The sequence below is a fragment of the Venturia canescens genome, chromosome 9 (assembly GCF_019457755.1).
Source record: "Venturia canescens isolate UGA chromosome 9, ASM1945775v1, whole genome shotgun sequence".
Classification (NCBI taxonomy): domain Eukaryota; kingdom Metazoa; phylum Arthropoda; class Insecta; order Hymenoptera; family Ichneumonidae; genus Venturia; species Venturia canescens.
Genome location: NC_057429.1, coordinates 15,441,033 through 15,451,192, shown reverse-complemented (window position 1 = coordinate 15,451,192; position 10,160 = coordinate 15,441,033). Strand labels below are relative to the sequence as shown.

At 40.7% G+C, this 10,160-nt stretch overlaps 1 protein-coding gene across 7 annotated transcripts in view; it reads left to right on the top strand.

The window, feature by feature from the left end:
• The first annotated feature begins 4,654 nt into the window (after positions 1-4,654).
• Positions 4,655-10,160, top strand: part of LOC122415511 (lachesin-like) — a 165,053-nt gene continuing 159,547 nt past the window's right edge. For 3 of the 7 annotated variants that reach the window (XM_043427654.1, XM_043427653.1, XM_043427652.1), the window contains exon 1: positions 4,655-6,824. The gene's annotated coding sequence lies outside the window, so the exon portion shown is untranslated. The remainder of the gene's footprint in view (positions 6,825-10,160) is intronic. The other 4 variants (XM_043427651.1, XM_043427649.1, XM_043427648.1 and 1 more) reach the window with 4 other exon arrangements.

Below are 10,160 nucleotides of genomic sequence, written 5' to 3'. Positions count from 1 at the left end.
TTTCGTGCACGAACTACCTCAAAATAATGTTTCAGAAAAATTAAGCCCGAGGGAAAATCCGGTGACATTAAAAAATGATACTCGGTGGATCGATGGAACAAAAGTTTCTCGCGGTATCGGTCGTCGCTTATGAGACATTTCGCAATTCAACTGTATTCGAGTCCCTTATTCACGTCCAATCGCCGAAATATATTTTTTCTATTCCCATCAGCATTCGAGAGCTCGTAAAGTTTTCGTTGACAGAGAATAAATGTTCTTGGATATGGAATTTTTCTCCATATTTTTTTTTTTATAATTTTTATCTTAAATTACACCAAGTTGAACAATCATCGAAGGACACTTGTCCCTTGCTGACAAATGTCGATTGAAGAAGATTGCGTCGTATTTGTTGTGGTCGGTGGCTGACCAAAGCAAAGCGTCAAAACCCGCTGGTTCGATTTGTTGGGAATGTCAAGCAATCGCAAAATATATATAAACATCGTCGATGAAGTTGAGCATAACTATCGAAGCAGCATTCGCTCATTCGCTCGGTGCTGGCTTCTCCTCGTCCATCACCGTATCCTCTCGCTCCTCGCCGATTCTCCCTCCCTCTCTTTCCCTCGTTTCTCTCGTTTCGGTGTGAATCATCGGTGTACCCCATATATCGTCCGGGGGTGATCCTCTTCCTCATATATCCCCGCACCACGTATATCCCGACGTCACGTTCTCAGAACGATTCGCGCACCTGCGGCAACCGCACATGCGACGTGTACACTCTTGAGAGCTGGACTCACCGCTATCGAGCAAGCGCTTTTACTACGACTCCCCCCCCACCGTCTCTTCTCTATTTTTTCCTCTTCGTCCCTTTCCCTATCCCCTGGCATCGAGTGCACTTCCAATATCTGATATCGCGTTTTAATTAACTCAGTTTCACGGCTCTGGAGCCATGCTGCTAGGGATATTGGACGTTGCATGGTTTTGTCCTGCTACTTCCCTGCTCGCCCTTCCAATCCCTCAATTCCTGACGGTCCTATTTCAAATGATTCGTCGGTGAAAAGAAGAAAAAAAATATATATTGTTCAGAAGGATTTTCGATCGGACGAGATGAGAATACCGAGTTTCCGAAGATTCGTTATACACTTTTTTTTCCTCCAACGCCCTTTTTGTAGGAAGAACAGCTCGGCTTATGCCACGTGCCTTTTTATTTTATCCCACGGCTTCTTTATTATCATAGATCTTCTCGACGATACGAGGTCCGATATGTCGAGATAAATTCTATACCCTTTTTTCCACATGTTTTTTTTTTTCAATTTTTTTTTTTTTTTTTGAGAAACTCACGAATGAACGTCAGAAATAATTATCTTACATTCGGAAATAGTATAGCTTGGGGATATGGAGAAACTAATTGAATCACAGATGCGCTGAAAAAAGTACTCGTTTGACAGAATCTTATTTGATTTTACGAAAATATGGTGAACTCGATTTTTTTTTTTTATGTATGAACTGAATTATTCGTCATTAGGATAAAAAATGTTGGAACCCGTCGCATTCTCGTCTCGCTGAATTTGATTTTGTCAGATGAACGGTTTTTTTTCTCAATGTGAAAATTCGGTGTGAAGCAAAGTTTGTTATTGTTTAGTTTTAATCATTTCAAACGTGCATTTATCCTTCCACATATTCGGATGAAAATTTATAAAATTGGGTCGAAAAAATAGAGTGCTCAATGTTTTTAGTACTGTTGTGAATTTGCTTGATTACGATATCGCGAGGGTGATTGGAAGCCTCCGTAATTAGCTGGCTAGAATTGATAATTTCGTTGGAATAACAGTTTTTTAGTTGGTACAATTTCAATAATACGCGATGAAAAAATGAACGGGAAGAAAGCACATAATACATGGCTGGTTTGATAACTCATAAAGCTTCGTTTGCCGCGGTCGTCGATTTAATCATCGTACATCTGGACGTTCAAACAGTACATAAAACTGTCAGTTCCAGTCGAGTCGCGGGAGTGTATGCAATTTTTTTTTTCTCTATATACGAATTTCATCAATGGTACATATTTTTATATTTTTTTCTCTCCCTATCGAAGCTTTGGACGAAATTCGCGATCGGCAGAAGCCACATGCGATAAAATGGAATCTCCCGTGCACAAACGACCTGGCGAATATGTTTTAATTAACGCTGAAAAAAGGGGGACGCGGAGATAGGCTTGATGCAAAAGTTCGTTTGGGGGATGAGAGGAGAGAGAGAGAGTGCGAGAGAGAAAGAGGCCAAATTAATTTTTGGGAGTAATGCATTTTCGTGTACGGGGGCTATATAATCTCTACTGAAAAGGACACTTTGCCAGTACAGTGGAGAATATTTTTATCCGTACTCCTATCACTATCCTCGTCCACCTGGCTTTATTGAACAAACGTTGACGAGAGCGGATAGAAATGTAAATGCTCGTGTGTGTCTAGAATATTGAATGTTTTCGAAGAGGATGAATATTAGCGAAATTTTTAGTGGATTTGGGAGCATAATAGAAGCTGAGATTAGTGTATCGAAATATTTTGTAATGAAAATGATACTGGCCTGAGGGGAAGGGGCGCGCCATTGAATTCATCAAAATAACGATAAACAGTATGGGGAGGGTTTGAGAAAAATCGAAAAATTTCTCGCATATTTATGTTGACCCATTTTTTCAGTCGAAGGGAATAAAAGTCCGAGGGCGATGTCACGTTTCGTCCTTTATTATTCTCGAAATATTTTCGATTCTCCTTCTGGATTCGTGTAGTACTTTTATTTAGTCAAAATTGTCATCACGTTTCATCAGTAATTCGTGGGGCTCTCACGGCAATGGAATATCGTAAGATCATGCAAACAAAAGGACACGTACGATTCGGGTCACCGAAAAAAGACCCTTTTTCCCCTCGACCATAACCGCCCACTATTTGAGAGCTTACACTTATACATCCTCATTCGTGATCGGTCGAACGAAAGTGGAAAAGGACGATGGACCGGAGAATGAAAAAAGGGAGAGGAGAAAGAGAGAGAGAGAGAGACGAGTGTGGAAGCGCTGGTCTGCAAAACTTTCGATAGAAGCTCAAGCCTCGCTCTCTCCACTTTGTAACCACTCATCGTTCGGCTCTGAGCTCAAGCTCTGAGGGCAAAAGTTTCGGGCGGCTCACACGGGTCGGCTGGTCGATCGACGAGGACGCGATATTGCGGAATAAAAATTTTTCGACGACAATCTTACCCCTCAACTTCCCCCCCACCCCCTCTCAATATCCCTTAAGAATATATTTATATCGAGCCTTTAACCGTTCTAATATGACTCGCAGCTTCGACAAACTTTCCGAATTTTCATTCTTCTCAATTTTGTGTACTCGCTACCATTGAACAGCCTTGAATAAAAAATTTCATTCTTCTCGTCCTCTGCAGCAATCAATTTTTTCATTAACCTGATTAATGTTACAAGAAATACGACTTTTGATTGTCTTTCGAGTTCAAGTCTGTGCGACCCTTTTTTACAATTTTCTTTATTTTTCTTCAGGTTACTGAATTTTTGGGTATCATCAAGGTTTTCGTGATCCGCATGGAGAGAAGAAATAGTACTATGACGCCATAGTGTTAGTCTTCTATATCACCCATTTTGGAGGTTTTTACCAAAAACATTGTAATTACCAAGTTCCGAATAAAAACTTTGAAATTGCGTATTTTGCTCTGACAAAGGTTCGAACTGTGCTATTTTTTCCTACGTCCATCACCGAGGAAACATTGTAAAATTTATGTTGACTCGATGATGAACTGTAAAAAGTAGAACTATTATGCCGTTTTGCTATGGTTAGTACTGTTTTCACAATCGAAATTTACAGTTGAACATAATAAAATTTGAGGAGCTCGAACACAGGGATCGATGATTCGCCAAAGTGTTTTACATAGCAGAATTTCATTGATGCTTGTACGTTAGTACATCGGTATACATGTGTAACGATATATTTGTTTTGGCATCACACATCAATTTTCATCGCGAGTTCTCGCTTCACAATAAATGACTGTTCCTAAGAATTAATAAATATTACGATACAGAAGCCTACTTCTATGGCACCATACTTTTACTGGAATTTTTCTTCGAAAAGGAATTGCATTTGTTGGAGTTTTATGAGACAGATGCAAAATACTGAACGCAGTTTTAGATTTCGATGAGCAACTCACTGAAAAAATCGTCGTATACGCGGAGAATGATAAACTCATAAAAATAAAGCGTGAAACGCTGCGTTTGTTGTTGCTCGTACAGAATCTTGGGAATAAATGAATTTTCATAATGTTCGCGAGAGAAGTTTGCTGCGGTGGTGAAAAAAAGAGCAACGATGGAGAGCGTGATACAAAAAAGGGTTGGAAAAAAGCCTTAACCACAAATACTCGCTCCCAGGGGAGCAATTGGACGCTTGGAAACGCAACGGCGAAAGTATGCGACGCGTGCGTAAGGGGATTGCCATCGGTATCGCGACTACGACGACACGACGAGGACGACGATGTACGCGGTGAGGGTGGAAAACATTCGGGGGTGAAGAGTCTATACGCGGCGGTGGGTCGAAGGGGGTGAATGGGCGCGAGAGGGGATGTCCGATGGTTCGGTGAGGTTCCGTGACGACGACAGCGCCACGTCACAGGCACCAGTACGATCTCAGCATCCCCCGCGGTGGTTTCTCGCGCGCGTCGACTTTTGATCAGCCCCCGAATTACAACGCGACGAAATTTTACGTGTGCGTTCTTTCAAATGAAATAACAAAAAAAAACGTTTATCGGGTGACAAATTTTCCGGGAAGTTTCGGGTTCCAAACGGACCAATACGAGCCGTGAGTGTGGGTGCTTTCGTTGCCAAAATGTCACATTGAAATAACGAAAAATGGAGAATCTGTAAAGGGGGTGGAAAGTCATTGTTGTGAAAGTTGAAGTGTGACCGGCGCTGGATTGAGCTTCGAATCTCAACGCCGGTTCGATCGCCTCGGCTCGTGGAGAGTTCTGAGTGACGATTGCCAAGCGACCGGAGAGTTTCGAGTAGAAAATAAGTAAACCCGGTTTTTCGGGCCCGTGAGAATTTTGTACATTGTTAAATAGTCAAGTGAGCCGTCGATCATGTGACGAGGATGTCGAGCAGTGAGCGTGCCCAAGTGTTGGAACGGTTCGAGGATCTTCGGACATAAGAAATTCTCAAATTTGTTTGCCTCCAATTGAACCAAAACTCTAAACCAAGATCCATCGTCTCGACACCGTGCTCTTTCGTCCGAACAAAGAATCGCGCAGAAAGTTTATACTCTCAAGACATAAAAACCGAGTAAGAAAACTTGGAAAAGTGTGCCACGAGTTCACCCAACTTTTTCACCCTTTCACAAGTTTTACTTTTCGTCAAATCGTTCCCGAATTCGGGCAAATAAATAAATAACGATCGGTCAATCACGGATAACGGATCCCTGAAATAGTGCCAGGCTCCGCAGGCCCCAACGGCGATGTCTGCTTTCTTTTTTATGCGCCAATCATGAATTTAACGTGGCCCATTGTCGTTATGGCATACCACCCACACGCATAGATATATCTATACATTTACACGCGTCCATGTATACGTGTGTCCTTTACGACTATAATAACATTTTGTTCGGGAGCAATAACGTTCGTTTGCTAATAGTACAATATTTATTGAGAATATAAAAGACCGTTTCGATCGTTGTTCTATTCGTGATTTTCGTTATTACGCAAGTTAATTGTGTCACCATTAGAAGTCGTTTCGTTCGATTCACGATCAATTTTGTTCCCCTGTACAATAGTCCGTTGAAATATTCATAGTACGCAGAGGGAGAAGAGCAAGGGAAATAGCCCGAGGGCGTTCATTGGAATACATAATTTTTGACGAAACTTTGATTGCTCCGTGCTCATTAGACTCACAATTCTATTCATAAATCCGTAGACGAAGCGAGCGCTCGTTTAATCTCACGTGCGAACGACCACCTCGTACATATGCATGTCTAAATATCAATAAAATATGCGGGAGTAATCGATATTACAAAAACGAATGAAACGCGTTCGGAAGGTTATTTGTTTTAACGAATCAAGTCAGTACACAGAGCGGCTGTTGAATCGAACGGGATTTTCACATCGCTCTGTATAGCCCTGCCCGAAAGCGACAATAAATTTCGACGCAATTTTCTATGTACATTTTCGACTCGACGACAATAACGGGATCGGCCGATGGAACGATTTTATTCCTCGAATAAAATGACGCTATTGAACTATTTCTAAAGCCATTTAAATGCTAAATAAATCTTTTTTCAAATTACTAAGTTTTGATGTTTTAAATGAACGTAAATCGAGAACGCTCCTCGTAGGAAAGACATGCGGAAAGGGAGAGAGAGAGAGAGACTCGCGGAATGAGCCATAAAAGAAAAGTCAATTAAACTCGCTCGAGTCTTGCACAAAACTTTCCTATTTGGCTGATCTGATTGAAAGGTCTTTTAGTAAAAGTGCATTTTTTATAATCCCTCGTGAATATTAATGAGAGAACCGCAATCAGTTCGACGTTTTATTGATATCAGTGAGTTCGACGCTTTTTTGTGATCAAAACAGTGTTCAAGTGACGTCCGGCCTGATTTTTCTTCCAAGATTTATCTTCCGGTGTGTGAATCTCCTTTTGGTAGTTTGATTTTCGTTATTTTCTATTTTTTCCATCCTCACTCGTGAACTGTGAGTCCCGGCTGCAGTTTTTGGTGGAGTATTTTCGTTTGCTCGTTTTTTTAGTTTCTCTCCTCTCGTGTACTTTCAGCGACCTCGACACACCGTCTTGGGACGACGATCTACTTTTGAAAGAGGTAAAGTTTCCTGCTTGCAATCTTCGACAAAAAGCGAGCAACTTTTGTCATTCGTTTAGAGGTATTGGCGACGTAAATATTCATTGATCGGCGGAGAATTTATCGAGACTTTTTAGTTTCTTGATATTCTCGAGCACGAATCGCCAATAAACCGATGATCAATAAACTTTGAAATTTCTTTTGTTTTGTTTGAAATACCAAATTTCCTGTAATCTTGATTAACGAAAAGTCTCGTCACGAGAAAATAATGGGAGGTTATGTTTCGCGAGAAGAGCTAGTGGCCGCAGGAGATCGTTTCGACTTTTTGTTTTTTTTTTTCCAGCATTAATTTAAGCTGGAATAAGAGAAGGAATTTAGCGAGAGCTTGCGTCGAGGCTTTCTGACGTTACCGCCACGAGTCATGGCACGTCTAATCTTTTGCCTGAGAAACACGGAGATTAATCAAGGAATCCTGACGACTTGATGCTAGTGCGAAGGAATTTTAATGTTTCCTTCCCACCTTTCAACAGGCTCGAGATAAACTTTCATCGCTTGCCTCCTTCTCTTCTTCTTTACAAATTTTGCAACACCTTACGCTTCATCCCTCTTTGTACAACATCGGTACAATGTTTCATTACCACTTTCGCGAACAAACTCTTCGAGTTTTGGCTTCTTCCAGTAAGTGTGAACGCGGTATGTATGCGAGGATTCGCGTTGTTCTCGCATCGTCCATTCCAGCTTTTTCGTTCATTTCAACGCGCTCCTCCGACCACAATTTTCTTCAGCCTCGTTATTATCAGCAAAGCCGTAAGATTTTTTTTCTTCTCGTTATTTGAGCTCGTGACTTATTGGACGACTGAATATATCGTCATTCGGGTACTAGCGAAACTTTGTTTTCACAATTTCGATTAAAAATTGCTGTACGAACATCAGAACCAAAAAAATATCTTGGTAAATAGCACTTCGATTTGAAGCATCTGTTTCCGTTGTTTTTCTATCCATGGAAACATCCCCTCGGAAATCCCTGAACTCTCTCGATCCTAAAAATGTATTGAGAGATTTACGCCCGCAGATTGCGGAAAGCAAGTGCTCGAAATCCTACTACTACTGATCGACCAACCACAGCTCTTCAAATATTCCAAAACATTTTGGTGCATTGTACGGTCCAATTCAATGGGAATATAACGAACGATCACGCTTCGTTAAAACCGAAATTCAATACGAAATGATATTCGAGTCTGTTCTTTGTAATAATTCGGGGAATTAACGCAAATTTGGTACTTTCAACATCGCTTATTCTCATATTACCTCAAATTATTATAAAATATATTAATTCTCCGAGTGGATTTCGCTCCGTATGCAAACGTTTGAAGCATCAAAAATAATAGATTACGAAATAACGTAATCGCAAAGCTTCCTTTCTCATAGTGAATTCAATAAAATGTAATTAAACATTGAAATATAAGAGGTTTTGCGTCATGAATAAATCACGTGTATAATTCAAATTCAACCAATTTCTACATGACGCTTATACCGTCGGTGTATTTCCCGACGACGCTTTTACCAGCGGATGTAAATGAGTTTTTGGTGCTTCAATCATTTATGACGTTGATTTCGTAACAAGCCTCGCATTCTCTTTTCCTATATTTTTGTCCGTGTTACGTCAGTATTTATAATTATTGTTAACGACGCCACAACATTTCGATCGAACCAATAATATCCCGCTCGAAAATCAAGATACATTTACGATCATAATCACTAATGCTGTGCGTTATATTGTCGAGGGAATAATTTAGTTTTCTCGTAATAATTGGGCTTTCTATTGGATCATTAAGATGCTTTTCGAAGAGCAGTGGGCAGTGTCGACGAATGCTATTGCTCTGAAGATATGTGTGCAGTTAAGGTTGTTAACCTCAAAAATTTTAAGCAGAACTTCAAATTTTTGAGGTTAATAGACGTTTATAGAAATGTTTCTATTTGTTTTTGAAGATCTCCTGAGTGTACTGTTTCAAGGAAAACTGAGGTTACCGAACTCATTTTGGAGAAATCAAATGTCGAAGTCGAGTAAAAATGTCATTTCTTTGCATCGGCTGAATGGGACGAAGTCGTTACCTTCACACTTTTTCGCTTATATCACTCTTATTAATGGAGAAATTCATTTGAAAACGACAGTTCGGATCAGGACAATATATGGAACGATTTTAGTGGGTAGAACAAATAGTTTTACCGACTTAAATGACAAGAAATCACCGAAAACATGTGCCTGCATTACGATCATATCGGGTTAACTGAGACTGCAGACGTTCAACAGCAGAGTACGAAGAAATTACGCAATGTTGCCAAACTTTGTCTCCATTTCGACGCAATTTTAAATAACCGAGAATAAATTTTCTACCCACCTTAAGTGATTAAAATAAACGCATGACTTCATCAACATAGGAGCTTCGTCTCTTACCCTCTAAAAAGATTTAGCAACAACCTTAAACGAAGAAACAAAACTAACTTTGTCTCCATATTGAAACAAATAAAAATTTTATTTCAGTCTCAATGAAATTATTTGAAAATATGAAAGGGTCAGCCATGATCATTGATGTTGATCAGATTAGTCTTCGATTAGCCACTATTTTTGTGACCCTAATTTGTCGAGGGAAAAAAGCACCCTTCAGAAAGTCCCGAACAGCTACGAACTATCTCTCAATAATTCATGGAGCTTCGTGAGGCTTGCAAAAAAAGCTAAACAGAGGCAGAAATGCACAGGCATCCAGAGGATCTAAAGAAAAAAGCGAGTCGTTTATGTTAGAGTTTTTTCCCCAAGAAATTATGTGATTTGTCGAGCCTGAAATAAGTCCAGGAGGATTCCACACGTGCTGCGGTGTCACTTACATCCCTTCGATCTCGTGTTAAACTCGAGACCTGCTCGTCCCGTTTTATTCAATCAGCGAAGGAGGAACTCGATTCCATTAGACCGTTGGAAATCTCATTGAAGCGGTGAGTCGGTTGATAGGAGAAGCGAGAGAAAGAGCGGCCTACGTATGTATTGAGAGAAAGGGAGAGAGTGAGATAAAAGGCGAGAAACTTGAAGGATATGAGAGCGGTAGGATTGTGAGGATGGGAGGCGGTGGTTCGTTGAATGAAGCAAGTATCTCGAGGATCCGAAGCGAGATTGGGATCTCTCGAAGTGTGTTTACTGCCAGGATCCTTGAGAATCTCGATGTGCCCTCCGGCCTCACTTTGCCTCCTTCGAAATGTCGCGAGAATGCCGCTGACGAGCCGACCCTCAGCCCTCATATTCTTCCTTCAATGCCACATTTTTCTCCCTCGTCCTCGTTGAAATAATTTCGTCGAGAGTGCAACGAC